Source organism: Ictidomys tridecemlineatus, chromosome 1 (assembly GCF_052094955.1).
Source record: "Ictidomys tridecemlineatus isolate mIctTri1 chromosome 1, mIctTri1.hap1, whole genome shotgun sequence".
Classification (NCBI taxonomy): domain Eukaryota; kingdom Metazoa; phylum Chordata; class Mammalia; order Rodentia; family Sciuridae; genus Ictidomys; species Ictidomys tridecemlineatus.
This window is the reverse complement of record NC_135477.1, coordinates 260,615,558-260,643,262: the sequence shown is the minus strand read 5'-3', so window position 1 is coordinate 260,643,262 and position 27,705 is coordinate 260,615,558.

Sequence of the window (27,705 nt, the reverse complement as noted above, 5' to 3'; positions counted from 1 at the left end):
GCTGACTGTGGCTTCAGCCAATTTGTGCTCTCACAGTGGCAGGTAGTAGCTGTGGCGTCCTCCCCGGGGCCAGGCCTGGACAGCTGGTCACTCTCCTATGGCCATTACCATGTGGCTCTCGCTTCCTCTGCCTCCTGACTGCAGTGTGGCACGGGCAGTCAAACCTGAGGTCTGGCCCTGTAGACCCTGGAAGTGCCTTGCACAGTGCTTCACACCAGGGACATAGACAACAGGACTTTAACCCTCTGTTCTGGAGGCTGGCCTCTGAGGCCAGGGTGCAGCAAGCCTGTGCTCCCCTGGAAATGCAGAGAAGGGTCTTCTGCCTCCTCCTGAGTCTGGCAGTGGCCCTATGTCCCAGACAGAGTTCCTGGGTCTGCGTACACGCTAGTCTCTGCCACCATCTGTCCGCCTATGACCTGATTTCCCTCTTCTCAGGACACCAGTCACTGGCCAGAGACTACTCCAATCCAGAGTGATCCCATCAGGAGTAGCAACTGCATATTTAAGAACAGAATCAAGATGAAGTGCTGTCTGAGGTTCTGGTGGGCATGGATTTGGGGGCACACCATTCAGCTGATACTATCCTCTTCAGAATGGGAGAGGACACCCAGGCTGCCCTCTCTTGCTCATCTCTTGTGCAGAGAGCAGAGGTCAGTGGGAGCCCTGGTATCCTCCTGCCAGGCCAGTTCACCTTCTTTCTATCTGTCTGAAACACTCTGAAGCACCAGGAGGTTCTGTTCAGTGTGACTCATCTCTTGATGAGCACGATGCTGGCCTGTTGGGTGGTGCACCTGCAGCTGCCAAGTGCCCCACGTCACAACAGGCAGATCTGGAACGTGCCTGTCAGGGACTGGAGGGCCAAGGTCCTGAGCCTGCAGCCTCCCCAGGCCGATTCTCCTTCTCCACCTCTTCACTGGGCCTGCTCTGCACCTCAGGGCTCTTCTTGGGGTGATCTGAAGACATGGCAGATCCTAAATTGTGGGGACAGTGTGACACATGGCTGTATCCCAGGAGGTGACCTGGGATGCCCCTGCTGTCCATGCACCAGGCCAGGGCCATTTCCCGACTGCCCCCGTGGTGTCCTTTCCAGGTCCCTGCGCCCAGCCTCCGCACACGCCACCTCGTCTCTAATTCCCAATGGATACCAGATCAAAGCCGGGTTCAGTTTTTCCTGGGATTGCTCCGTCCTATGTCTCCTTGCCCCAAACCTTGAGCTTGTGAGCTCACAGCATGGTGCCTGACACACTGCTTTGCATGTCTCCAACCTTTGAAGGTGGTAGGCCATGGGGATTGCATGTCCGCCCCTGCCTCTGGTGGCCTGTGAAGCCACTTGACGATTCTCCTGAGTCATCGAAGCAAACCCCAGAGTGCTGGGCATTGTGTGATCAGGCGTGGAACAGTCTTCTGAAACTGGCAACGGACCAGGAGGGTGGGGGCACTCTGAGCCACACTCGTCGATGGGAAGAGTATGAACACTTTCTCTTATAAAGCTGTTTCAAAACCCTAAAATAGTCCCTGGGAAATGGGTGGGGGAGTGGGCGTACTGGTTGCCCCTCAATGGCATTTCCTTCCCTCCCTCCAGCGGGATGATGCATGAGTGGGTCCCCTGTTGTCTCCCCAGGGAGAGATCGATTCAGAGCAGAATGGAGACCTGGAAAGAGAAAGTGCCCTTAAGGCACCATATTGACCCCTGCGTCCAGTTCTCATCTTAACTGTTCTGTTATGTGAACCGTGCCTTCCTCTTCATCTTCTAATCAGGTTTGCTTTTTAAAAAGCTTTCATGACCAAGGGTTCTGATCACAAAAGGTAACCAGCCTTGAGCATGCGAGCTATGCCTGATTTGAACAGTAGCATCCCCCAAGGCCTAGAGTGTCTGGCTCAGTGTGTGTAGTCTGGCCAGTGGCTCCCGCAAAAGAGATGCCTATCCATATGAGCAGGACTGCAGGTGCTGCTGTACCCAGCAAGGCTGGCTGTGCGGCTGAGCCGAGGGTCTGAGCTGGGAGCTTCTCCTGGATTATCACCTGCGTGGGCTGCAGATGCCATTGGACCTGTCCTTGTAAGACAGAAGCCCAGCAAATTTGACAGACAGAAAGCAGAAGACAGGTACATCGGGAGGAGGCCAGGTGACAGACGGGAGGAGGAGGTCGGAGCCATGTGGCCCCCACCCCAGAGGAGGTGGGCAGTTCTACTTCTGACCTCAGAGCCTGCAGGGATGTTTGCCTTGGTTGAAGCCACTCTGTATGTGCAGATTTGTTTCCGCAGCTGCAGGACCTGCACGCGCGGTGCTCACAACCTGTGTGGAAAGGCCACCAGGGACGCTCACCCTTTCAACAGGAAGACTGCCCTGTGTCATAGCTGACTCAGATGGACAGTAACTCCAGCCTCTGGAGCTGACCATCCAAGAGCCTGTGAAACAGACACAAGTCACACTGGGCCCACGGCACTTCAAAGGTACTGTCGGCCACAGCCTCGCCTCCCTTCCCCACATCGGGACCTCGCACCTGCCTGATGTGCTGACTGCAGCTACCTGGGCTCCTTGAGTGCCCGTCTGGGAGTTCTCCTCCCTCACCTCTCTGTGCCCTCACCTGCCCCGGCCTCAGGAGCCCGATCCTCCTTGGGAGCTCTGGACCCAGGTTCTTCTGGATGTCCCCTGGCCCTCACCTTGGTCCACCTCTCACCTGGACGGCCCAGGCTCTGACGTGAGAGCCCTTCATGGTGCTCCTGCTGCAGCCAGGGGACAGCACAGGGACGGAGCCCCCGCAGTTTAAGGCACTTGGGCCCATCCAGGACCCCTCAGCTCCCATCAGCTCTGACCTGTCTTGGTTCATGTGGTTTGTGAAGTTGTGAACTCATGTGGGTCTTTGTCATTAGCCCTGAGAAGGACGCGGTGGACTTGCCTCCGCACTCTTCCTCGTGCTGAGGAAGGCCTTGTGGGGTGGACGCGCAGGTGGAGGACGAAGGGGACAAGTCTCACTAAGCCCGTGCCGTACTCGCACCCTCACACAGGTGGGAAGTGCCCCACGGAGTGGAGTGCTTTCTTTTTTGTCCCTTTTAAGCCCCTCTGGGTTTCTTCTGAGAGCGGAGTGAGTTGTGGGGGCTCTGGGCGGTTTCCACGGCTTCTCTGTGTTTTCTCAGGAAGGGCCAGCCGCCAGCTTGGTTTGACAATTGTCCTTTGGAAAAGCACCAAAAAAATTCATTATCAGCTGAAATCAATGCTTCTTCCTATTCCGAGCCTCTCCTGATGGTCCGGGTACCGTTAGGCTGGGCCACAACAATCTGTGTTCAGGGCTGCTGCTCCCTGAGGTCCCCATGGGCTCCTGTGAGAGCCTGTGACACCGTCAGCACATCCTTCCTCTCTCTAGGTGAGCGTGGGTACGTCCAGCAACGCAGCTCTTCCTTCCTGTCCACCCTGCAGGTTGTCGTCGCCCACGGGCAGGTGACCTCTCCCATGGCTGAAGTGAGACATATGGCCGAGTCCATCACTCCCTGTCATGCTCCGTGATCATCTGTGGAGCCCAGGGTGTGGCCAGAGTGAGAAGCAAGTCCCCGTACACATTGTTGACCAGCTGCCCAGGTGCTGCCTGCAGAGGTCATTGCTCTACCTCTGGCCTCGGGCTCGGCCAGGCTCCTCAGCCAGGGTTGGCACAGGCAGGCGTCCCCAGAGCTTTCCTGGACCCGGGTCCTTACCTCTGTAGCAGGTGTCCCGAGACCCGCTGCGATGGAGGACTGGGACGAGGAAAGCTTGAAGAAGTCCCACCACCACCGGAGCTCTCGAGGATTCCCTCGCCTCGCTTCCAACGAGGGAGCAACTGCGGAGTGTTTTCTGTGTGAAACACACAACTCCACGTGTCTAAACTCAGGGCTGCCCGGGGCCAGCGCACTTTGTACAACAAACATTTGCTTTTCAGGGAAGCACAAGACAGAAACTGTGAATTCATTCTTCTGACCCATCATTGATTTTTAAAAGAGATCTCTGCAAAACCATCGGGGCAGGCTGGAGGGTCACTCTCAGAGCCTGCGGTCTGCAGCTGCCCAGAGCAGGGCCCCCCTCTCCCAACACCCAACTGTGGGCTGCAGGAGGCCAAGGAAGCTCCCGCCAGCTGGTGCCCATGTTGGTTAGGTGTCACCTATGGTCAGTCCTGGGTGGCTGTGACTCAGGGTGGGTGACTCCCTGCCCCATCCCCTCTTGCCTGCCTTCACCCCCAAAAGATGAGCCAAGGAACAGGGTGAGGGGCCCGGGCTCATCCCAGAGCCCACCTTCCTCCTACCCATCAGACCCATTGCCAACCGGAGCCCAGACCATCAGGTCACAAGTCACATGCGGGGCCAAGGGTCACATCCGGGGCCAGGGGTCGCCTGCTCCTTGGCTGTCCTGTCAGAAGGAGTGGTCCACCCAAAGACAGAGTGACCAAGTGCGATGTACCCTGGAAAGGACAGTCTCGGGGCAGGAGAAGAGAAGCCTTCCTGCCAACTGGTGCAGATGGGCCAGGAAAGACTGGTCCTCGCGTCCCGCCTCTCGCCTCTCCTCTCTCCTGGTAACACCCGGGACCCGTGCATGCTGAGAACCCGCCACGAACCACAGGCCACCCAAGAGCGCCTCACACTTATTTACAAAACACGCCTTTCTCCTTCTGTCCTGGAGCCGCTGGGAAGCTGTCCACGGGTGACCAGTCTCCATGAAGCTCTGTGCTCTGCAAGGCTGTCCTGTGCTCCCTGCAGTCCTTGCTCTGTCCCTGAAATGAGAGGAAAAGTGTCTGCCCTCCTCAGGCCCCCACATCCCAGCCCTCCCCTGTTCCTGCGAAGACTCTTCCTGCCAGCTCCTTCCTGGTTTTTCCAGAGCACCCAGCAGGCCCCAGAGTCCGGGCCGTCCTCAGTGCCGGGGCACCCACCTGGGAAGACACTGACCAAGCGCATCCCTTCCTAGGCAGCCTGACTATGAGGTCACCGCAGAAGCTTGTCCTATGCGAGACCCCCTGTACCCCAGCTGTGACCTAGCAGCACAGAAGTAGTGGTGATTTCTGGAAATGCCTCGCGGAGCCCTGGGCTGGGTCACGTTCTGCCACCTCTGAGTGCTTCACCTGTCCTGTTGGAGGACAGTTGGCTCTGTGACCTTGGCAGAGCACCTGGCAGAAGCAGGTCGTTCTAAGAGTGAAGTTCCCAAGTTTCCTCACTTGGAACTGCAAATCAGGAGCTTCAGAGCTGAGGAGCTCCAGCTGTGGTGAGGGAAATGGAGCTGGGTTGGGGTGGGCACACTCCTTACTCAACCTTCACCAACAGAAAACCGGCAGCATCCCCCTCCTGGCCGGGCACATTTAGGCTCAGGACCCAGGACTCTGTCTCTCTGCCAGTCTGCTCTCTGGGCTTGTTGCAGATGAGACCTCTCTCTGCGTGTCCCCATCTTGGTCAACAAACACGACGCTGCTGGCTGGTTCCTTTCGCGTCATGGAACTGCTGCGGAGGAGGCTGCGTCTCCCTCTGGTTCCACCGGTATGCGCCTTCTCAGGTTTGCTGCCCACTCTCTGCGGCTGGCTTTCCCAGGAAGTAGGTCTGTGTGCTTGGTGCAGGATGGAACCCCCGGAGGACGTCAAGCTGGCCTCCAAGGGGCTGCCACTGTCTGCTTTCTCAACCTCTAGGGAACTGGCAGGACCCGAGCACCTCAGAGAGGACCCGGGTCTTTTCTCAGAACAAGTACCTTTTATTGATTTTCTTATTTGGCTCAATTGGCAAGCTTGGCTGGCAGGAAGTGACTCAGAGCGGTCCTGGCCCGCTGGGAGACTAAAAATTGGGATTCTCGATTTTCAGGGCTTGCTCCATTTCTGCATGGCAAGTTTTGCTTTCAAGGTATTTTGAACGCTCCCTTGTGTTTCAAATGCTCCTGTTGCTCTTGTTCGCCTGGACGGAGCTCCCCTGGGCAACTCTGTGTTTCTACTTCTATTCGTAGCGAGCATCATGGTCTTTTGGGCCACTTGTTCCTGAGAGACCTTCATAGTCAAAGCTTGAAATTCTGCATGGCTAGGAAAACGTGTCCTGCGTGATATTTTTCATGGAACGACTTGAAGACATCACTTATTCCAGTTGGCTGGAAAGTGCTTCTTGATATCAGAGTTGGAAAAAAAAAGTAGCAAATACCTGAAGAAGCTTGGAACCCTGCGGAAGGTGTGATGGCATCAGACCCAGGGAATTCCTGCCGGCACTCATGTTCTGGCGAGAGGAGCAGAAAACCCTCCAGTGCAGGAGTGTGCAGGGATCCCGAAGCACACATCCTCGTCCTCAGGAAACTCCAGCTGCAGGAGGTTAGAGTGTCACCCAAGCCATCCAAGGACAGAAGGCAGACACCTCCTGCCCCTTGTGTCTTTGGAGACACAGGTGCACACCCTTGACCTGCCAGACTTCTGAGTCCATCCCACAGCCAGACCTTTCCATTTTAAATGCATTCTGACTTGGGGCCGACCAGGTAAGCCAGCAAGCAGGTGAGCACAGCCAGTGGGTCCCCTTTCAGAAAGCCGGCTTCTCTCATCCCGCCTTTCATCAGCAGGCTCTGGTATGATTAGCGGGAACATCACGAGGAGATGGCTTTTTTCTTCTTCTCTGTGATGCAATTTAGGACACTCAGATGTTTTTCCCCATCTATAAAGATCATTTCTCCACGACAGGCTCATACTCAAAATGCACACCTGTTATCTCTCAGTTCCAAACTTCCATTCTAGTTCCATCTAATTAGTATACGGAGCTGAGCGGGCGATGCTCTGAGCTGGGGAAGAGGAAGATGCTCCCTGTGGCCTCCAGGCCTGTGTTATCAGAGAACTGAGACCAACTCAGAAGCATCCTGAGGCAAGAGAAGAAGCCCTGCCGTGGACAGCCACGGGGAGCGGGGCATGTGTCCAGAAGGCTCCGCCGAAGCAGGTCCTGGGGAAGGGGGTGGAAGGGCGAGAACTTCTGTCCAGATTCATCCTGAGGGCCGGGTCCACACAGGCAGCTGCGATACCCATCGACCATGAGTTTCTGCTTCTGTGCTGGGAGGGGTTGGGTTTTATGCACTACAGTGAGTTCTGGGTGACTCCAGGGCCACATGGCAGGACACAGGGGGGCAGCCACTGGGATCACGTGGTGACTCAGTGACAAGGTGGGCCAGGAAAGTGCTGTTCTCCAAATTCTGAGTGTGGAGCTCCTGGGCCCAGCAGGCTCTTGCTGGCGGCTGATGACAACTTCCTGTCTGCAAAGCCTCGCTCTGCACCTCCGGGGGCCTGGCTTTGTGACCCCACCCATCAGGGATGGAGGAGGCAGGGACAGTGGGTGCTGTTCTGCTGGCAATCTGCTGAGATGGGCAAGTCGGGAGTGCCCTTTGTCCTTGCTCCAGGGACAGCACTGACTGAGCAGCTGGTCAACGTCAAGGTTGTCCACTTGGCCAGGTGCTGTGGTTGCCCTCTTGGTAGAGGGGAGGCGATGGGCATTGCCCTGGCCACCAGAGCCTCCTGAATGCTACCTTTTCAGTATGGGCTCTCCAGACCCTGACCATGGGTGATAAAAGTAACAAGCCTCCCCTTACTTGGTCTGCAGAAAATTGGGTAGGGACAGCGGTGATGTCTCCCTAGACATGCCTAACAAGCTGCCAGAGTGTCATTGTCACAGACCTCAACTGTCACCGACATCCTCTCCTGGGGCCGCGGGTCCTGAAGGCCCCCATGTCATTTTCCTTTCTGCAGCCTGAACATCACTTGTAGAAGCAAAGTGCAGACAACCCGAGCACAGTGGAGGAGGTGGGAAATGCCTGCCCCGCCGGCCTTCCACTCACACTCCTGCAGACAGCCGCCTGGGAGCAGCTCTCTGACCACGTGGGAGTGGCCCAAAGGCCAGGATCATACTCACCACGTCTACCTGGTGTGCATGTGTGGGACCTGTGGGTGCACGGGGGTGAGCTGTGTGCCGGGTGTGCATGAGAGGGTAGGTGTACCAAAGCGTATGTTGCCGCTGTGTGCATAGGTTCTTGGGTGTCTTGTGAGTGTGTGCTTGTGTTCTAGCCTTGAGCATACGGGTGTGTGCACGTGTGTGGGAGTGTGGAGGTAGATGTGTTTGTGCACATTTGTATGTGCATGTGTGTGCAGAAGCAGTGTGCAGGGGGCAGCTGGGAAGGAAGGGCTTGCAGCAGAGTGGACAGAGCAGGGAGTGGTGACCAGGAGCAGGAGGGCAAGTTGCTGACTCTTGTAGGAGCCGTTCCTTCTCTGGAGCAGGTGATTCCCCGAGAGTGCCCCCAGTGCCCGGCCACTTGTTCCCTGTGGCTGCGAATCATAAGCACCTATGTCCCCACATTGCTAACTAAAGCAGGAAGTTGAGTGGCCCTGTGTCTATCTCCTGGGCACCCCACATGTGAGCAACTTTGGGAACCAAATGTGACAAAGGGAGCAATTTATTTCCTGGTGCCTAGCTGAGGTCCCTCGAGCACATCATGCTGATCCAGACAGAGTTCTGGAGTATCAGGAGTGAGCACTTTGAAGGTGTCTGCTGGGCTGCTTTGTCCTGGCGCACTTCCTAGGTCGTCTCCACTCTCCATTTAAGTGGGCTCACACCTGCTGCAGAGGCCCCGGGAAACCTGAGTGCGCGGAGCCTGCTTCTCACCCAGGGCACCTCCCGCTTCCTTCCTGACTCCCTGCCTCCTGCAGTGCAGAGCCACAGAGTGAAGGAAGGGCAGGGTGGCCACAGCAGCGGGAGGGCCCAGCTCCTCCAGGTCTTCTCCTGCGTTCCCCCTCATCCTGTGGAGGGGCTTCTTTCTGCCTCTCCCCAGGTGGCCAGGATGAAGCTCTGCAGAGCCAATGCTTTGATGAGGTGGCCCTGGGCTCTTTAGATGGGGTTACTAGGCCAGGGTTAAGAGTGGGGCCTCTGATCACACCCCACATCAGAAGACAAGGTGCGTGCTGGCAGGGACAGGGAAGCCAGGATCCCAGGCCATGTCCACCCTCAGTATCCTGGAGCCTGGCACTTGGTCAGGCTCAGGACTGAAGTAAGCCTTGCATCTCAAAATATTGTCACATTTTGTGTTCTGCAACTGGAAAGAGAGTTAAGTATGAAGAGGAGTCAAACAAGTATTTCACCACATTCTTCCAATTAAGGAGAAGAGACCCCATGGCCTCTCAGAGAGCTGACTCCCAGCACGCCCGCCCTAAGATCACATGGGCCTTCTGTGTGGAGTCCTGGGCTCCAGGCAGGGCAGGGGATGTTGCCTGACCAGTTGTCACAGTCTTAAAAATCACACTGACCATCAGTGTGATTGGCAGGGCACGTACCTCAACTCTAAGGGCTGCTACTCTGAATGCTACCATCCCCCCCAATTCATGGTAAAATCTGTCCCCAGTGTGGAGCATTAAGAGGTGGAACCTTTGGGAGGTGAGAGGTCATGGGGGCCGAGTCTCTCAATGGCACTGGTGCCCTGGAAGAGGGCACCCAGGACTCTTGCCCCTCTGTCCTGTGGGGACACCAAGAAGGCACTATCTTTGAAAAAGAGGTACACCAGACACGGAGCCCAGCGTGCCCTGATTGTGGACTAGCAGAGCTGTGTGCAGCAAGCACATGATGTCTACAGACCACGCAGGCAGGATCTTTGCTGCAGCCAGCAACTGGGCCCAGATTCTAGGGAAGGTGCCAGTCAGGGTCCAGCTAGAAAGAGCTTGCACCAGAGGTTCCTGAACAGGGGCCATTTACAGATGTGTGACTAGCAGGGGAAGGGGGTAAGCTGAGGTCAGCAGCTTGGGAGTCGCCACAGGCCCTATTAGCCCCAGGGAGGAGGAAGGGCCACCAGGGCCGAGGAGCCAAGGCTGTGGCCAACAGAGGAGCCACAGAAAAGACACCCCTGAAAGGGGAACCCCAAGCTCCAGGACCACGGAGCAGGTGGAGCCGCTACAGGACAGGCTACCTGATGGGGAACAAGGAGGTATCCTAGATTCCCCTTCCTTCTTCCTTCTTCCTGTGTCTGCCATGAGCCAAACCTAATGCGAGGCCAGGGGTAGGTGGTCAGAAGTGCAGTCTGTAAGGTCCATGCCCACAGAGAAGAGGGAGGGTTAGTGAGGTTTGGGGGCCCGTGGTCAGGCCTCTGGACTGCCTGTGGAGGCTGGGAGGTAAAAGTGCCCCTTACCCGGAGGCCCTGCAGGGGCTCTAGGGACGCCAGGCCAACCCTTGCCTTGGTGTGGGCCTCGGCGTCTCTGCCTCTCCCTTTGCCTTCTGAAGGAGACGGAATCCTTTACCCACACCTGCCAGAAGTCCTGGCATCCACAGGACAAATGGGGGAGCAGGGCGGGAACAGCATTCACCAGCTGTCCAGAGACTTCCTGCGTGTAAACCTGTTCTGCTGGTGTCCACCTCCCCAGCCAGAGACCACACAGCACAGGCAGCTGCTCACGATGGGCTTCCACCACGAGGCACAGTGTATTGTGTCCGTCAGTACTGGCCTGGACCTGGCTCATCAGGCCACACCCGTGAGCTTTCCTGTGGCAATTCCAGATGATCTCCCTCAGGGCCTCGTCCCCCTTTCTTATACTGATTATGTTCCAATGACATGCCAGCCCCCCATACATGACCCCGAATGGCACAGCACTGGATCATTTGTAGCACTGGTAAAGTAAATTTATTGTTTTATTTACTTAGACACTAAAAGCTTCGTGGGAAGATTTTGCTCGGTTTCCTATGACTATTGCACATTGTGGAGAGACGTTCTGCCATTTGGAAACAGACAGTTCTACTCAGCAAGACCTGAGCAGGAAAGAGTCCGACACAGAAAGGAAGAAGGGCAGCCCCAATGTCAAGAACACTGGCCACAGGAGCCCAGCAGTGACCAGATGCCAGATGGTCCAGCAGGTTGGCAGGGGACACAGGGAAGAATCAGGCCTCTTGGTTGGGCTGGGTGGAGAAGCTCAGCTGAGCACTCTTCAGAACAAAAGAAAATGCTCACAAACTTGCATGAGCACCTTCTAGAGCCGAGTACTCTCCCCTTGTTGATCCCACATGAAAGCAGATTGGGAAAGTCATATTTAAAAACAGGGCCAGCTCTTTGACATGCAAAATAAGAGATTATTCAACCACCTCCAAGAAATCCGCGAGGAATTTTGGCAATATTTTATGAAGAAGATGGGATCTGGACCAGCTCCGAGTGTCCCGTAAACAGGGAGACGCAGACAAGAGCCCAGGGGCGGCCTCTGCACCTGAGGCCACTCCTGAAGCCCCCGAGGGCTGCCCGGGGACCAGGCCTGCGCTCTGCCCTCCCGCTTCTTCCCTTGTCCCTCCCCTGGTCTGACACCTGACACATGGGTGTCCACCCAGTGCTGAGCACAGCTGCTGAGGGGCACTGAAGGACAGGGACCCCACCCCAGCACCTCAACACCAAATGCAGCCAGATGCACTGCTGGCAGCTGCTCGCATCCTGGGGACAGAGGGGGAGAGTGGCAGCACAGAAGTCAGGTGGCCTCAGGCTCCCAGGAGCCCACCTGCCCTCCCCACGGAGAAGTGGGGGCTCCGGTCCAGCCTGGTGTGGAAGAGAGAGCACCTCAGCAAAGGCCTCAACAGGACGTCTGCTGGACGGACCAGGCTCCTGGATGTGGGTGGGGCTGTTCAGTCCAGGGCACCTGAAGAGCCCGGGCCTTGGGGCTCCAGAAGAGCCAGCCCTCTCTGTTCAGAGCCAGCCTCTCTGTTCCTGGTTGAGGATGATGCAGGTCTTCTCTGCTTTGTCAGGCACACACACGCCGGTACACACACACGTGCACACACTCCCTTCAGGGTCAACACTGCCCGTCTCTCTGCTCCCCTGGGGCTGCTGAGCCTGCCTGGAGAGGGATGAGGTCCTCCAGGAGGAGGAGTGGGACCCCCCTGCACCCACTGGCTTGAGCGTGGACTAATTCCCAGGGTGCTGGGTCAACGGGGTGGGCTTTAAACTTCAGAAATGGAAACTTTGTCTACCACAGGAGCCCTGGCAGACTCTGGACCCCCAAGGGACAGTGCTAACGTGCTGCCCAGTGGGCGTGGGAAGCTTGGGGAAGCAGGGGCCAAGCCACGTGGAGAGGAAGCAAGCCTCTAGGACTGCGGGCAGAGGAGGCTTCCTGGACAGGAGGCCTGCCCCAGGAGGGCAGATTCCCAGCAATGACCAAGCCAGAGCTGTCCCGAAGAGAAAGTACCCAGAAACCAGCTCTACTGCAGGTGGCTTTTAGAAGCTGCTGCTATCAGGGATCCCGATATCCACGGGGACACAAGGGCCGCAGAGCGCTGCTTCATGGGGGGCGGGGGGCTCTGAACACGAAGCTGGGCAAGGCTGGAGGCTGGCCACAAGAGCCTGGACTCAAGAGGTCCTGAGGTGGTGAAGGAACCCAGCAGCCAACACAGCAGGGCTCCGCCTGCACGCTGCAAGGAAGACAGGCAGAGGGTCACACAGCCCTGGGCTGCGCCTCCCAGGGTGGGATCGCTTGTCAGACTCTGGACCCACAGCTGTCACCTGAGGAGGAGGCTGGCCCCATGGGAGCACCCTGCAGCACTACAGGGTGAGCATACTCAGTGGGAGCCTTGGAGTCCTTCCCAAGAGGAGCCTTGGAGCCCTCCTGGGGAAAGGGCAGGATGCTGGCTCTGGAGGGCTGATGGACACAGGTCTGAGTGGACACAGGTACTGGGGCCCATGCCATACTGTGGCTGCCCTGTAAGATGGAGGTGTGATGGCACCAGGTGATGGAAGTAGAGGCCAGGCTCACAGTGGTTCTTCTGCATCCACAAATCCACCCTGACCCATGCACATGACTGCAGTGTTGGCCTTCTGCAGTGCCAGGCTCCACACGGCCCAGCATGTGTGAGCTGTATGTCGAGGGGAGCCCAGGAGGTGTCTGTGTCTATCCAGGATGGCAAATCCCAAACTATACTGCAAAGTGGAGTTGGGGGACAGAAGATATCAGCATCCCCTTATGACATAAAGGGGGTGGAGGGGTGGCCCAATTACCCGCAATGAATTCACAGTCCAGCCTTCATAAAAACCAAGCCTACCCCAGAGTTTAACAGCCATTGCCAACCCAGCCATGCAGAAGTCCTCTCAGCACTGAACCTGGATGTGGAACCACAGCAAGACTGGGTTAGAGTGGCACGTGGCCCTGACCGGCAAATGCCTGCTCCTTCTTATGTTTGCATTACTTTGAAGAGAAAAGACATACATCAGCCTTGCTTCAGGTTTAGGATAACCCAGTCCCTGCATGACAGTGAGGGAGGTGGAGTCTACACCGCTGGCCCTTTTGAAGAGTGGACTCCTAGTGCACTGGGCAAAGATACTAGGTTAATAAACCAGATTCACACAACAAGTGAGTATAGGAAGGCAAGACCCATGGCTTCAGAGGGTGGACGTGATCCCAGCCAGACCCCGGGTCTGCACGGGAGGGAAGTGCTTCTGTGTGAAACTGTGCAGACAGCACCCCTCCACCCCAAGGGCATGCTTCATTCCCACCTCCTGTCGCCCAGAGAGAAGCGCCATGCCCAGGGGTGTCCCCGCTCTGGAGGCAGCATGACCCACAGCATTATCTGACCTGCCTTTCAGGAGTCACAGAAGCTGGGCCTGGTGACCCAGGCCTGTAATCCCAGTGACTTCAGAGTCTGAAGTAGAAGAGTAGCAAGTTCAGAGTCAGTCTCAACAACTCGACAGGACTCTGTCTCAAGATAAAAATAAAGATAAAAGGGGCTGTGGGTGTGCCGCTGTGGGAGAGAACCTTGTCTTCAAACCCTGGAACCAAAAGGAGTCCCCGAGGCTCCAGGGCTGCGATTGGCAGGGGCACGGGGAGCATGGAAGACCCTGGTGCCTTGGCCCTGGCCGAGGTGGAGCCCGTGGGGACCAGGGGTGCACTGGGCTGCATTCCCTCAGACCCACCGACTCCGAGGTGTGAGGGCCTGTGGGACCCGGTGGAAGATGCAGGTGACAAGCATGAGTGGGGCCACGGGCCACCTGCAGGCTGTGAGCGGGGCCCTGATGTGCCTGCCCCTCTCTGGGCTCAACACAGGGCCACCCACCGGGAAAGGCTGATGGAGAGAGAGGACGGGCTCAGGCTGGATCCTCCTGGGGTATGACCCTGAGGAAGTCCTTCAGTGGCTCTGCTACCCACCTCAGGTGGCCCTGGGGACAATGGTGAGGGCATGTCCCCTGTGGGCAGATCTGGGCCATGCACTGGCCGAGTGACTGGGGTGGGAAGTGAGGACCCAGGCAGAGGCAGGGGCAGCTCACACAGGGGCTTGGTGGGGAGTGGGGGTGGGTGGAAGCAGAGCCTGGGGCAGAGGTGTCAGTTGGCTTTGCAGAGTGGGGAGCGAGTGGGGAGGCCATGTGGTGCTTGGCAACCCACCCCAGGGCGCCCGCCTCTGGAGAGGCACTCTCACTTAGGCCTGGAAGTCCTCCAGAGGCCTCGCCCTGCACAGCCGTGTGCAGGGGGCTCTCGGGAGCTGATCCAGTCACAAGGGCTCTCACCCCGTCAATGGATTAGTAATTTGAAGGTGTTATTGGTGGGGGGGTGTAGGATGTAGGACCTAGTTGAAGGAATGAGTCCTTGGGGGTGTGCCCTGGGGGACCGTACTTCATCCCTGACTCCCTCCTCAGTCCCTCTGTGCTTCCTGGCCACCAGGAGCCAGGAGTCCTCCGCCTGCCCATCCTCCATCATGATGCTCTGCCTCGCCTCAGGCCCCAAGCAAGGGAGCAGCCCACCACGGGCTCAAACCTCCAAAACTGGGATCCAAAATGAATCTTTCCTCCTCCAAGTCACTTCTCCTTGGGTCTGTGTCAGCAATGAAAAGTGGAGCAACACAGTTACTAGCCACCCAGGTGAGCAGGATAACCTCTCAGTGGACACTGACTGTGCTCAGTGGACCCAGGAAGGGCTGACCACGTGGAAGTGTTGGAGCCGTGGCCTGAGCGTCCACTTACCTACACTGGCTGGGTTCCTCTGCCTAAGGGCAACCATCTACCTTTGTCCCATCTACCAGCAGCAGAGACCTGCACTGAGCCACTGACGTGGCGGCCTGGCTGGAGGCCACAGCTGTGGATCTGGTGTCAGGCTGATCACCTAAGGAGCGAGACTCCTATGCCTAGGATGAATGCATGGTCTCTGGAAGATCCCCCCCCCTTCTTGCTACAGATCCTCAGCCAGCACAGCTGCCAAGGCCCACTCAGGGCCTGAGGCACTGGCATCCATTATCTGACAGACAAGAAACACAGCAGCCCTCCATGTATGGGGGGCAGTCGGCCATGGGACCCCAGGTCTCCCCAGAGCCTAGGATCTGGCCCTGCTCCAGTGGGAACAATCTTTTAAGGTGTGGCTGAGACCCCAGCTGTGAGATGCCCAAGGGACTGGCCAGCACTCTTCAGGACTGTCAGAGGACTTGGCGACTAGCCTGTCATGCCTTGTCCTCGGTGGTGAGAACCATGGGCCCAGCACGCCAGGGGTGGCGGTGAGTGGCCCTGCTGGCCCTCAACCTGCTCACCAACTCGGGGTTCATACTGCTGTGGTTCCATGGGTCTAGAGCCCATGGCTCACAGCAGGGACCTCTTCCCCCGGGACCTCAGCAGAGAGCCTTCGACCTCCCCAGGAACTGAGAGTTCTGCCTGCCTGCTGCACACTTTGGGGTCCCTGTGACCAGATGCCAGAAAGCAGGGAGAGGAGCGCCCCCACCAAGGCAGGGACGGTATGGAGGAGAGCAGGAAGAGTGGGGGCTGCCACATGACAGGGCAGGAGGAGTCCAGTGACCCCCAGCGCGTCCTCCAAGGCCCCATGTCAAAATCACGGGACTGAATTTGGCAGTGAGGGTCCCACACAGTTGAAGACCACAGAAGGCAGCACCTCTGGGACGAGGCCATGTGTCACCCACCAGGTGAGGCAAGATTGCAGCAGGGACTGTGGAGGACCATGTGTCACCCTCCAGGTGAGGCAGGCTTGCAGCAGGGACTGTGGGGAGCCATGTGTCACCCACCAGGTGAGGCAAGATTGCAGCAGGGACTGTGGGGGGCCATGTGTCACCCACCAGGTGAGGCAGGCCTGCAGCAGGGACTGTGGGGGGCCATGTGTCACCCACCAGGTGAGGCAGGCCTGCAGCAGGGACTGTGGGGGGCCATGTGTCACCCACCAGGTGAGGCAGGCCTGCAGCAGAGACTGTGGGGGAGGCACCCATGGGGTGAGGCCATGTGTCACCCTCCAGGTGAGGCAGGCCTGCAGCAGGGACTGTGGGGGGCCATGTGTCACCCTCCAGGTGAGGCAGGCCTGCAGCAGGGACTGTGGGGGGCCATGTGTCACCCACCAGGTGAGGCAGGCCTGCAGCAGGGACTGTGGGGGGCCATGTGTCACCCACCAGGTGAGGCAGGCCTGCAGCAGGGACTGTGGGGGAGGCCATGTGTCACCCTCCAGGTGAGGCAGGCCTGCAGCAGGGACTGTGGGGGAGGCACCCAGTCGGGTGGTGGAAGAAAGGGAAGAGGCCCTGGAGCCTCGAGGCCAGCCACCGAGGCCAGGTTAGCCAAGGGAGAAGTTCTCCTTTCTCTTGAAGGGTTTTCAGGTGAAGAGACTCTCTAGGGGCTGCAGGGCCAGATGAAGCGGCTCTGAGGAGGGCGAGGCCAGGGTGCCTGTGGTACCGGTCACTGTGGTCGCTGCTCCCTTTCAGGGCCGACGTCGTCTGTCCTCCTTTGCAGGAGCCTGGCCTGCTGGTGGCTTCTTCCCACATGTCTCTCTAGACGTCCTTCCCCAGGGCCTGTGCTCTAAGCCTAGGGCCTCCTCAGCAGCTCACACCTGTGGCTGCCAGGACAGCCTCTGCTGAAGTCGCATCCCCGTCCCGACCCTCACAGGGCTGTTCTGGTCCTTGGCTGCGACTGCACCACGGTGTGAGACTCCCTCCCCACTCTCATGTGCTCCTGAGAGCACCCTCAGCCAGCCTCCAGCATGCCGGTCTGGGAATCAAGTCTACCTCACAGGACGAAGCGGGACAGAAAATCAGGGTCAAGAAAAAAGGGGCAGCGTTCTCCCTGCCAACTGTCCTGGGTCAGAGGGAGAGCCAGGATGCACTGAGCCTGGGGCTCCTCATCTCTTCTCTGGGCCACTGCTGTTGACCTCGCGATCATGGGCATAGAGCTTTTTAGATACCATGCAAAGCACGCTCGCAACCATGACCTGTTTCACGCTTTATCACCTCCTCAAGATGAGTCGAGACCCCGGGGTTGGTGGGAGGGGAGCCCCTCCACCCAGCAGCTGACTTACACCACATGGCCCTGCCTGTGACCATCCTGAGCCCTGCCCCACCTCCCTCCTCCATTCCCACCACCATCCCCAGCTCCTGGTCCCCAGAGACCCACTTTGATGGAAACCTGACTTTAGGAGACCACTTGAAGACCCGTCAGGAGCCCTGGACATGGCGCCCAGCCCTCCACTCCCACCTGCCCTCTGCTGATTGCTGCAGTCATGGACTCCTAGAGTGTCCTCCTGCTGCCTGGTCTTCCTGAAAGCCACAGCCCACACACACGAGGTGACCTGCCTCATGACTTCTCCTCAGAGCTTCGGGGTGTCTCACCGAAGCCCCATTAAGAGAAGACTCCTCACAGGGTTCCCGCAGAGGACAGTCCTCTTCATACCAGAGTTATCCGTCTCTGAGCCCAGCTCCCTGCAGACGGTCCTCCTCCACAGTGGGTCCTTGTGTAGTCCAGATCATTGCCCAGGACCATCTGAATATCCCACTCAAACCGAATGGCCAGTAGCTGCAATGTGTAGAGTGTGGCTCAAGTGCTCTGGACCAATGGGGAGTTGGAAGGTCCTGTCTGTCTGGCTTCGTGGGAGAGGTTATCTGATGGGGTGCTGTGGGCTGGAAAGGTTTTACAGGAGGGGCTGGGGCAGGAGAGTTTCTCCTGGAGATACGCCGCCAGCAGAGCTCCGGAGAGCACCAGGGCTGGGCCTGGCTTCGCCCAGGCAGGGCATCGGGAGGTGCTCCTCCCGACACACAGGTCTTCCTTCGTCCTGGGGGAGCCTGGTGCTCCGCGGCTGCCCCACACTCTGGTGTCAGAACTGCTGCAAGGGAAAGTGCGGCATCATCCATAAGGCAGAGGTGGCCTGCAGCGCTGCCCCAGCCCCCAGCTGCTTCCAGATGTCACTTCCAGTGCCAGCTCTTCCACGCTGTGGCTCTGTCACCAGGATCACCGAGGCCCTCAATCCTGGCTATAAAAGACAGTCAGCCCCGCCTCCTCCTCCAGCCGCGTCAATAGGCATAGGATGCTCAGGGGACTCGCTTGGAACAGAGGTGGCACTAATAAATGGGGAGCTACTTTATATCATCATTAGAAACGTTAACCACAAGGGCAACTTATGACAAACTGCGACTCAGGACCATCTAATTTGGAAGATAAATTTGCTGCCAGGTCCCCCAACATTTCAGTTCTTCACAACAACAGCAGGAGTCAGAAAAATATGTCCCCAGAAATAACACGTCCTGAAGAAAGGAAGCAACTGAGCACCAGGCGCTGCGCCTGGAATGGTTGCCTCTGGGTGGGACGACATGGCACGGGGTTCATCCTGTGGGTCTTGCTGGGTCTCCAGAGAGCAGGCTGCCTGGGAGCCTCGCAGGGGTCCCCCTGGCCCGCGAATTCCCATCGTGCAGAAAGTCCCCGATGCTGCACCCTTCACCAGCTCGCATGGGGCAGGATCCCGGGAGGAGCAGAGTGGCATGTGGGCAAGGTCGGGTGCACAGGGCCCGGTGCCCAGAAGCGTGGCCTGAGCCTGGCATCGGGGTCTGCTCAGTTCGTAGAGCTCCAACCCTATTAAGCCCTATTGGAAGGTAGTTAGTGAAATGAAGTGTTGCGAATTATCTAGCTAACTTGGGACATGTTGATGGCCAATTGAGATAATTTAAATCTTTAAGGGAAATTTTGGTCCTTAATTATGTTGAATCACTTTATGCTCAAGTCCAGAAAATAATTTTCAGGTTTTTTTCCTCATTGAACACGTGGAAATATGATCCCAACAAGTATAAACTGGGCAAGATTTACCTTGGAAGGTTTGTATTCAGAGTGCCCCCCACCCCTCTGTACATTTTCAGAAAAGTGAGTAGGAAAGATCAGGCTTAGGAAATGGTGGACGGCCCCAGGGCTTTCCTTTGAATGGGTCTTCCAGCCCCCAGGGTGGTGAACGTGGGGGGCTGCTGAGAAGGGCCAGGCCCCAGAGGACAGGTGCAGGCGGGCCTGCAGCACAGCAACACCGCAGAGACCTGCGGGGCTCCTGGTGGACGAGGACCTGGGGCCACCGTGCATCTCTGGTGACTGCAGGAAGGGATTCTGTTTTCTTCCCCACTTGCAGGGAAAGGGTCCCGTGGTCGCAGCCTTGTTTTCTGGATTGTCATGAAACACACTCTCCGAGCCCAGCGAGGTGAGAAGGAACAGGGAGTGTTGGATGTGCCAAAGCCCACAGCCTGCGTGAGACGTCTCAAACTTCTGAGAAGTCCAAGAAGGAGCAGCAGAGCGCCTCTGCTGACCACCAGCCTGCCCAGCTCTCTTGTGGGCAGCCGAGTCTCTGCTGCAGGGTGTTCCATGTCGGATGACATGTGAGTAGGAAGGCCTTCTTAGATGCCCACGAGGGTGTATGTGGCTAAATTCTGCTTGAAAGCACCACCTGTGTGCTGTGTCTGCACTGGACCCAAAGCGTTGACCTGGGCTGGCCAGAGGACACCTGTGAGAACAGCCTTCAGCAGGCTGGAGAAGGCGTGACCTACCTCTTCTGTGCCTGCCTGCATCAGCTCCAAGAAACACCTGCAAAGTGGGTCACGGTCACATTCAGCTGGAGGAGACCGTTGGCCAGGGGACGTTAGACCAGGTGGTGGGTCCTCTGTGGAAGGCAGCCTGGTACCTCGATGGGCACACTGTTCCTCTACTCCCAGATTCATTGCATTTGATGCCAGGGGTAAAACAGCCAGAGACTCTGCCTCTCCCCCCTCCATCTCAGAGCAGTGGGGGTTGGGGAAACAAAAATGTGCTGGGCCAAAGAGACACTGTCTTCCCTGCTTTTGGTGCTTTTTGTGTGCACTGGACCAGGAGCAACTCCGTGTGCAATGTCTGCCCTTCTCCAGGGGCATTTCTTCAGGCTCCTGTTTCACCCCCTCATTTCTGTCCTCTCTCCTTGTACAAAACAGACTTACCTTGATATGCCCAGAATACAGCAGGCCGCCATGCCACCTTCATGATGAAGCACAAGGGGAATCTCTCAACCAGCAAACCACAAACCTGCCTCTAGCACCGGTGAGCGTGCCAAGGTGGACTTCCTTCAGCATGTCACGGGAGTGTTTGAGGCAAACACCTCATGATTCTCTCATATGTATGTGCCTGTATGCATTTAGCTATACATTATTGCTACACATGGTCTATGCATATATAATATTGTTAAATATATGTGTCCTCCTATGTGTGTGTGTGTGTGTGTGTGTGTGTGCACACGGGCACATGCGTGTTTGCCAGCCAGGGAACCAATGATAAACAATTGTGTTATTTTTCCAACATCACATGTGAAAATTACAGAGCAGTTGGTAGTCATGTAGTCAAGGTCATGAGACATAGGTACATATTTTTTATATCTTCCTTTGGGTAGAAAATTTAGGGTACAGTTAACCACTGTGGCTCATAATGGAAACATTTTCCAAATTAGCAAGACAGTTATTATTTCCCTTACTTCCTGATCCCTCTTGCTCTTCACACTAGGTGCCACATCAAGGAAGACGGTCCATCTGAAGAAAGAGCGGGATTTTCAGGGTCAGAAAGGCTGCCAGAGCCCTGGAGGAAGGCTGCATCCTGACTCCAGAGTTAGAATGGGAGTTAATGCAGGGAAACATGGAAGGCGCTTTGTGTGGTGCCCAGCCCACAGCACATGCTCAGTTCGTGGCTGAGACCACAGTTCCTTAAAGTTGTTGATGAAGCATGGTCCGGATGCTGTGTGCTGGTCAGCTACCCACCTTCTGCTCTCACCAGGTCCTGGTGGAGCAGGTGCTGATAGCATGGCCCCCATTTGTTGCCACAAATGCAAAGATGAACAGATGCATCCCGACAAGACTGGCCTCCTAGTGAGGTGCCATCAGGAGAAGTTAGAAGGCGAGCACAGTGTGCCTGGTAGAGTCGCAAACAGGATCCCCTTCTCCAACACATCACTTCCTTCTGGAAGAGGTGTCCCAGGCGGCTGCACAGGTCCACCTATGTGATCCCTTCCAGCCTATGCATCATCTCAGAGTCGTGCATCCTGGAACCCCCTCCTACTGCCCACATGCCAAGCAGGGTCCACTCTGTAGAGAGGCCTGGAACCCTCAAATCCATCCTCTCCTGTGCACAAGAAGGTGGTGTGGTTCAAATTCACACCACCAGGATGCCAGCGCACGGGCCAGTCCTGGAGGAAGGACTGAGCCTGTGCACGGGACGTCACATTGGCACCCGCTGTGGACAGCAGTTCATGAGTGCGGGGAAGAGGTACAGATGATGTGCTGAGGCCCAGGTGAAACCTGCAGGACCCTGGGGCCTGCCACTTGGAGTCTGTATTTGAAGCTCTAAGAGTTTTTTGTTATTGTTTTCTTTCTTCCTGAAGCTTCAGTCAGCAGGACAGAGGAAAAGGTGAAAACCCTAACCCTCCCCCAAGGCTCTCCTGGTCTCCCAGCCGCCCCCATGTTCAAAGCTACAAGGGCTGGGCTGGCAGCTGAGCCTGGAGAGCGCTCCACTCACGCCTCAGAGGATCACAGAGGAGGTCAGTGGACAGCGCAGATCCACGAGCGGTCCTGAAGGGAGCATGCTGGCTGGGTGGGAGCCTGTTCTTGCTTCAGGAGCTGGGACGTGGTGCAGGTGAAGGGAGGGGCCTTGGCGGGGCAGAAGGTCAAGCTGGTGCACGTGTGTCAAAGTGCCGGTAAGCCGCACAGAGAGGGAGTGCCTCCCTGCTGCGTCCCATAGCCACCCAGGGTGCAGCTTCACCCTGGCACCACGTCACGTCACTGGTAGCGTCCTGATTCGATCACATTGATTCTGGCCCGGGCAGACAGCAAAGGGGCTGCGCTCATGAATCCTGAAACTCACCATCAGCTTTCAGGGAAGAGACGTGTCCAACCTCCTGAGAGGCTGCCTGTGGACAGCTCATGGGCAGGAGAGAGGCAAGCTGCTGACCTGTGTGGCTGCCGGCTGCCTACGCTGCTCCTTCCTGTCCCGGAGTGTGAGGACGCACCGGGGAGGCGCAGGTGAAAACTGGGACCCCGTGCGATTCGGTGTGTGAGAAGGAATTCAAAGTGGCTTCCTTAGTCTTTGCTTTTCTTCTTAGAAATCCATCCACAGCCGTGACAGCCTGCGTGGAGCAGAGGGCAACACAAACAACATTTTGCAGAGTAGGAGACCTTTTATTTTTAAATAGAGCCTGGTGGATTACGGCCCACTTAGAATGCAGTGCCATAATACTTTATTTCAACATTATATGAGATCGTTGGGGACACTTTATGTTGCTTTTGTCTGTGGTTCGGAATTACGTCTGCTCCATCAATTCCATTATGCATTCAACTTCCACGACACATCAAAGGCTGATAAGGTTTTTTTTTTTTTAACTTTGCTTGCTTAAAATGATTTCCCTCCAGATCAAGATGCAGAGCACAAAATATTAATCAGTTTAAATAAATATCAAGACTACCCAAATAATATGAATAATTGGCACGGAGTAGTGCCTACCGCCCAGTGCCCAGCAGCTGGTCACGCTGGCACGTGGCACCTCTCAACAGTCTTTGAGATAATGACTTTGGCATCTGCTGACGAGCGCTTGCTACTGCCCACAGAATTTACAACTCGCAAGTGGGAGACAGAGGCTCGACAGAACTTTTTTATGCAAGGTCTTTGAAATTTATTAATGTAATGCAAACACAAGCCTTCCAACCCATTAAATTGTTGATGTTATGCGAATCCACTCTGGAATTGCAGATCCTCATTAACATTATTTGCATGTTAATCTGCATCTTTTTAATTAGTGATATTATTTATGCACATAATTTTCGCCTACTGGTGCCAAGGCTGAAGCGCATTAATTAATCTACTGAGATGCCAAACTGTTTATTTTCCCCCGTACTTTTATTTGTTTACATGGTGTTTTGGATTCAGGGAAAATAAAAAAGAGCCTGAAGAATAAAAGCAGAAAGACAAGATTAACTAAAAGCTCTTTTTGTTTTCATAATTTAAATTGTAATATTAGCCAAATGTTGTGTTTCTTCCCTTAGAGATCGGTTATTCAGTTACATTACCTTGATGTATTATTAAAATTTATAATGGACTCTGGGGGCTTCTGTTAGTTCTCGCCTTCATTTACAGAATATACTCAATGTTATTTTAATCTTCCTACAACGCTTCCATGCATAGGCAATGATGAGCCATCCCTTGCGGATCGCCTGCACGGCTCTACTTTGCACAACTGATAAACATTTAAATAAGCCTTTTCAAAAAGAATAGCACGTAAAATTATTAACCCATTGATGGAGTTAGCTGCCACTCAGTAATTCATCTTTCCTCAAACTAGGTCATTGGCAAGATGCATTGGATCCGCGATGCCGAGGCGTTATCTGCTTCCCAAAGCCGTAGTTACTGGTGTGCTTCAGATGGTGCATACACTGTGTGCTTGTGTGCACGTGGCACCAAATCATCAGGTACATGATGGACACATCCTGTGCTGTCTGTGCTGAGTGCAGACTCTTTCAGAGCCAGGGAAAGACAGAGATGGCATGCCATGGGCCTTGCACTACCCAATAGTAATTCAAACCCCAGTATGTATTCCGGAGAAGGAGAGCAAGAATGGCATTCCGCTAATCACGTCACATGGTGTCTCTTACTTACGCTGCATCAGAAAGTGCACTGCAGAGCAGTCTGTAGAGATCACCAGCCAGTGTCCATGATCAGGAGAGAGGATAAGGATTCGTCTTCAGCACCAGCTTCAGGGAAAGTGCAGCATTTCTGCCTCTCTCTGCCACTGCTGCTGCTTGAGCACACACTCCAATTTTTAACCAGTTTAATGTGGCCTCACGTCCTCCAAATGACTCACCAATCAGGCCTGCCTGGAGTAAACCATAGCCACGTGTGTTTAATCAGGGGCCGAGATCTACCGAGCGAGTCGGCATGGGGACCGTGGACCAAGCTCCCTTCTGCTCACGCTGTTTGAACAGCGAGTAACAGTAGCTCCTAGTTCGTTTGTCTAATGGCTTGTACTCCTGTGTCACCTCCTGGTTCACCACGGGGTCAAGAAGAGGGATCTGGATAAAAATCCGGACAGAGGTGGGGTGTCCGAGGGTCTTGGGTACCAACTAGCAGGAGCAGCATCCACATCACTGTTCCCAAGGGGACTGGGTCAAGAGATCCCAACAGGCTCTCGTCTGTTACATGGCAGCAAATCTGGAATGCTTTTTCAAAATCAATCAGTTTTTATTTGGTGGAGTGCTGTTGGTAAAAGTTTAAATATGAAGACCGTACAGTGAGAGTGAAAAGCTCATCTCTGAACCCATCTTTGTACCTCCAGGAAACTACATGAGAAATTCACCAGAAAAGACACCAGAGATCAACCAGTAGAAGGTGCATTTTCTGGTAATTCTACCGGTTGACTCTGAAGGTATCACTGACACTGTAACAATTTCAGTGTAGTCAAGAAAATGGGAAGAACCGAGCAAGTACCCGCCAGAAGCTGCCCGTGGCACAGGGAACCTGGCTGATTGCACAGTGAGGCCACCTTGGGCCCGGCCATCTGGGTGTGGTTGACATGAAGGGCTGGGGCGGAGCGGGCAGTGGCGCCAGGTCCCTCTGCAAGGCCTTGAGTCTGGAGTTGAGTGCATACGAGAAGCTGTTCCTCTGCTGTCCTGAGGGTTGGGTTGGCCTCCTCATGGAGCAGCAAGGTGCTGGGGTGTCTTGCAGGGAAGGAACTTGCTGTATTTGGAACAGGGGGCTGCTGTCAGTCTTGATCAGGCTGCACTGTGGCTTGCTGACGCTCTGCCCTTGCTATCATTAGGCCCATGGACATTTCATATTCAGCTACTGGTTAAACATGTTGTTTTTTCTGCCCCATGTTTGGCCTTGTCTGTTACCAAGGTGGCTAGATTGATGCCCATCGGGGCAGTGACATGTCCAGAACATGGTGTCCATGGGTTGTCCAGCATCTTGCCGGAGAAACTTATTTGTATAATTTTTGATCAGTTGTAAGAGGGAGGCATGTGATTGGGATCTTATTCTGGACATTCTTCTTGCCCTAACGATTTTGGTGACCTGCAGCAAGTCCTGTAGCCTGTTTTTCCCTTGGTTTCCTGGTCTTAATTACTAAGGGACTGAACCTGTAAGGTTGTTCACCACACCCTGACCAGTAGCCATACCAATGGGCCTGGGGCTTCCTTGTCGTCCTGCATAGGGTGGCCATGTTGAGTCTGGGACACTGGTGGAAAATCAATCAAGTGCACTTCGGTACAAAGAAGAGTCTTCATAAAGCATTCTACATCAGTGTTTAAAAATACACATACATAGAGCACATACATAGTCTATGACATAGATCTGACAAACATTTATTATAAATAATAATAAGGGAACACTATAATATAAATGATTTAATAATATAAATATATAATAATAAAAATAAGGGAATTCTGATTTCACATGGAAAAGACACCCTCCCTCTTGTACAACTTCCAAGGAGACTCGGTCTGTCTGTGCTTCTCCACGCAAGGGCTGGCCTCTTTCCGTGTCCGCAGCCAGACTTCCCTGTCTGGGCAGCTGCGCTAAGCGTGCTGCAGTGCGGCCACACAGATCCTGCACCCAGAGCTGCTCGCCCATCAGTCTTGACTGTCCTCCTCAGCGTCCTCAGAACTGACCCTGTTGCTGGAGGGGTGCTCTTTGCTCACATTGTCCGTGGAGCCTGAGATAGAGGGACAGTGGCTCCTGGCTGAAGGTGACCTCCTTGCCCATGGCCCAGTGGTCCCAGCATCTCATGAGGAGATTCATGCCACGCTCCTGTGGCCTGTGGCTGACCAGTGAAGACGCACATTGGAGCAGTGAGGTGTCCAGACTCACTGTGGTCAGTGCCTGGTGGTTGTCTGCCAGGTGCAGGCCCATCAACTGTCTGCCCGAGCAGTGTCCCCAGGCTGACTATGAGGAGTCTGCAAACGACCCTCCAGCAGGTGCACCTGCTCTCAAGAGCCACAGCAGTCACGGGGGACAAAGCAGGCACAGTGCTCTAGTTCCAGGGATGGTTCCATTTTGTCTGTGTCTGCTCACAGAGCTGGTTGGCTGCTTGTTTGGTCAGCCAGCCACTCACTGAATTTTCACCATTCTTGCATTGCACACATTTGTGGGCTGGACCGGGGTGAGCAATGCACACTTCTGTCCAAGGCTTTTTGAAACATGGGGTATCTTCAGGGTTTGCATTCTTTTGGCAACTGGTGTCATACATACAAGGCACCCCTGGGTGAAGGTGTTGGGCAACATGTCCACAGATGGCCTCAGTCCAAAGGGCTCTCGCATTCATCTGGGACCTTTACTTTGGTGTGGAAAGTGGTGGCCCTGCTGCAGACCTTCGGGCACACTTGACACCCTCCAAGTGTGTGGAATCCCAGCAGGAAGCCAGCCTTTCGTGGCCAGCTCCCGACCCGATGCAGAAGGCCTGCTCCTGGCTGATGTGCTCCACGGCCTGCTCAGGGAGGAGTGAGTGCCGTCAGGGGTTGAGTTCCCAGCCTCTTTAGTTACACCGTCTCTTGGGCACTTACGTGATGCTCCTAAGCAGAGCTGACCCTTTCTATTTAATTTCATCTGCCTGGTAGTGTTTGGAGGCTCTCCAGCAAAGCACTTCAGTCAATTCAGTCGAGTTCACGCCGCAATTAATACAGGAGCAGGGGCCGCGGGAGACCCTGCTCCCCACACACCTTCCACGGGGCTCGAGGGCTCAGTGAATCATGCAGGAGACATTGCAGCAAGTGGAAGAAATAAAGCAGGATATCTTGAATACTTGGAGGGATTTTGTATAATAATGTGGAATTGTTTACCCCAAACGCTGGTGAAGGGTTTTCTGGAGTGTGGTACGGCTAGTGGTCTAGAGGGTTGTGTGGCTGGGCTAGCCAGCTGGCTCACCTCTGCTCCCATCACACAGATTGGAATAAGGTTGAGTTTCACTTGAGGTTTTGTTTTATTCTTCCATTTGAGGGCTGGCTGTCACCTGGAGCAAGCTCTGAAAGATCACAGTGCACTATGTATCCACGACGCCTATGACTACATCTCGTGATTCTAAAAATCCCACTTCTTTTTAACAATTATCTTCTGAAAGTATAAATTGTGCAGTCTGAGAAACCGCTGACAGGATAATCAAGGTTGACTAAGTGAAAATGAAAAATAGTGTTTATAAAATACAGTGTTAGGCAGTTTTAAGAACAGGTAGGATCTCTGTATGCCGCAACACCAGAAGCATCCAGGTAGCAAGGAAGTGCCTCTGTGTTCCTCCCTGCAGTGGCCATGCGACCATGGAGGCCCTGGGCGGAAAAGCAGACTCTCCGAACAGTCAGCCAGCATCCAAGATGCTGCCGATGTTATTATTTCATTAATAATGCATTTTTGGTTGTCAAAAACAATCAGCATTGTAGTTCTTTCCCAATAGTATTTATTATAAATCACTTTGCAACACCACATTATTTTGCAAGGAATGAAAAAGCAAAGCCATTCCCTGTCAGCTGGAATTAACAGCCAGG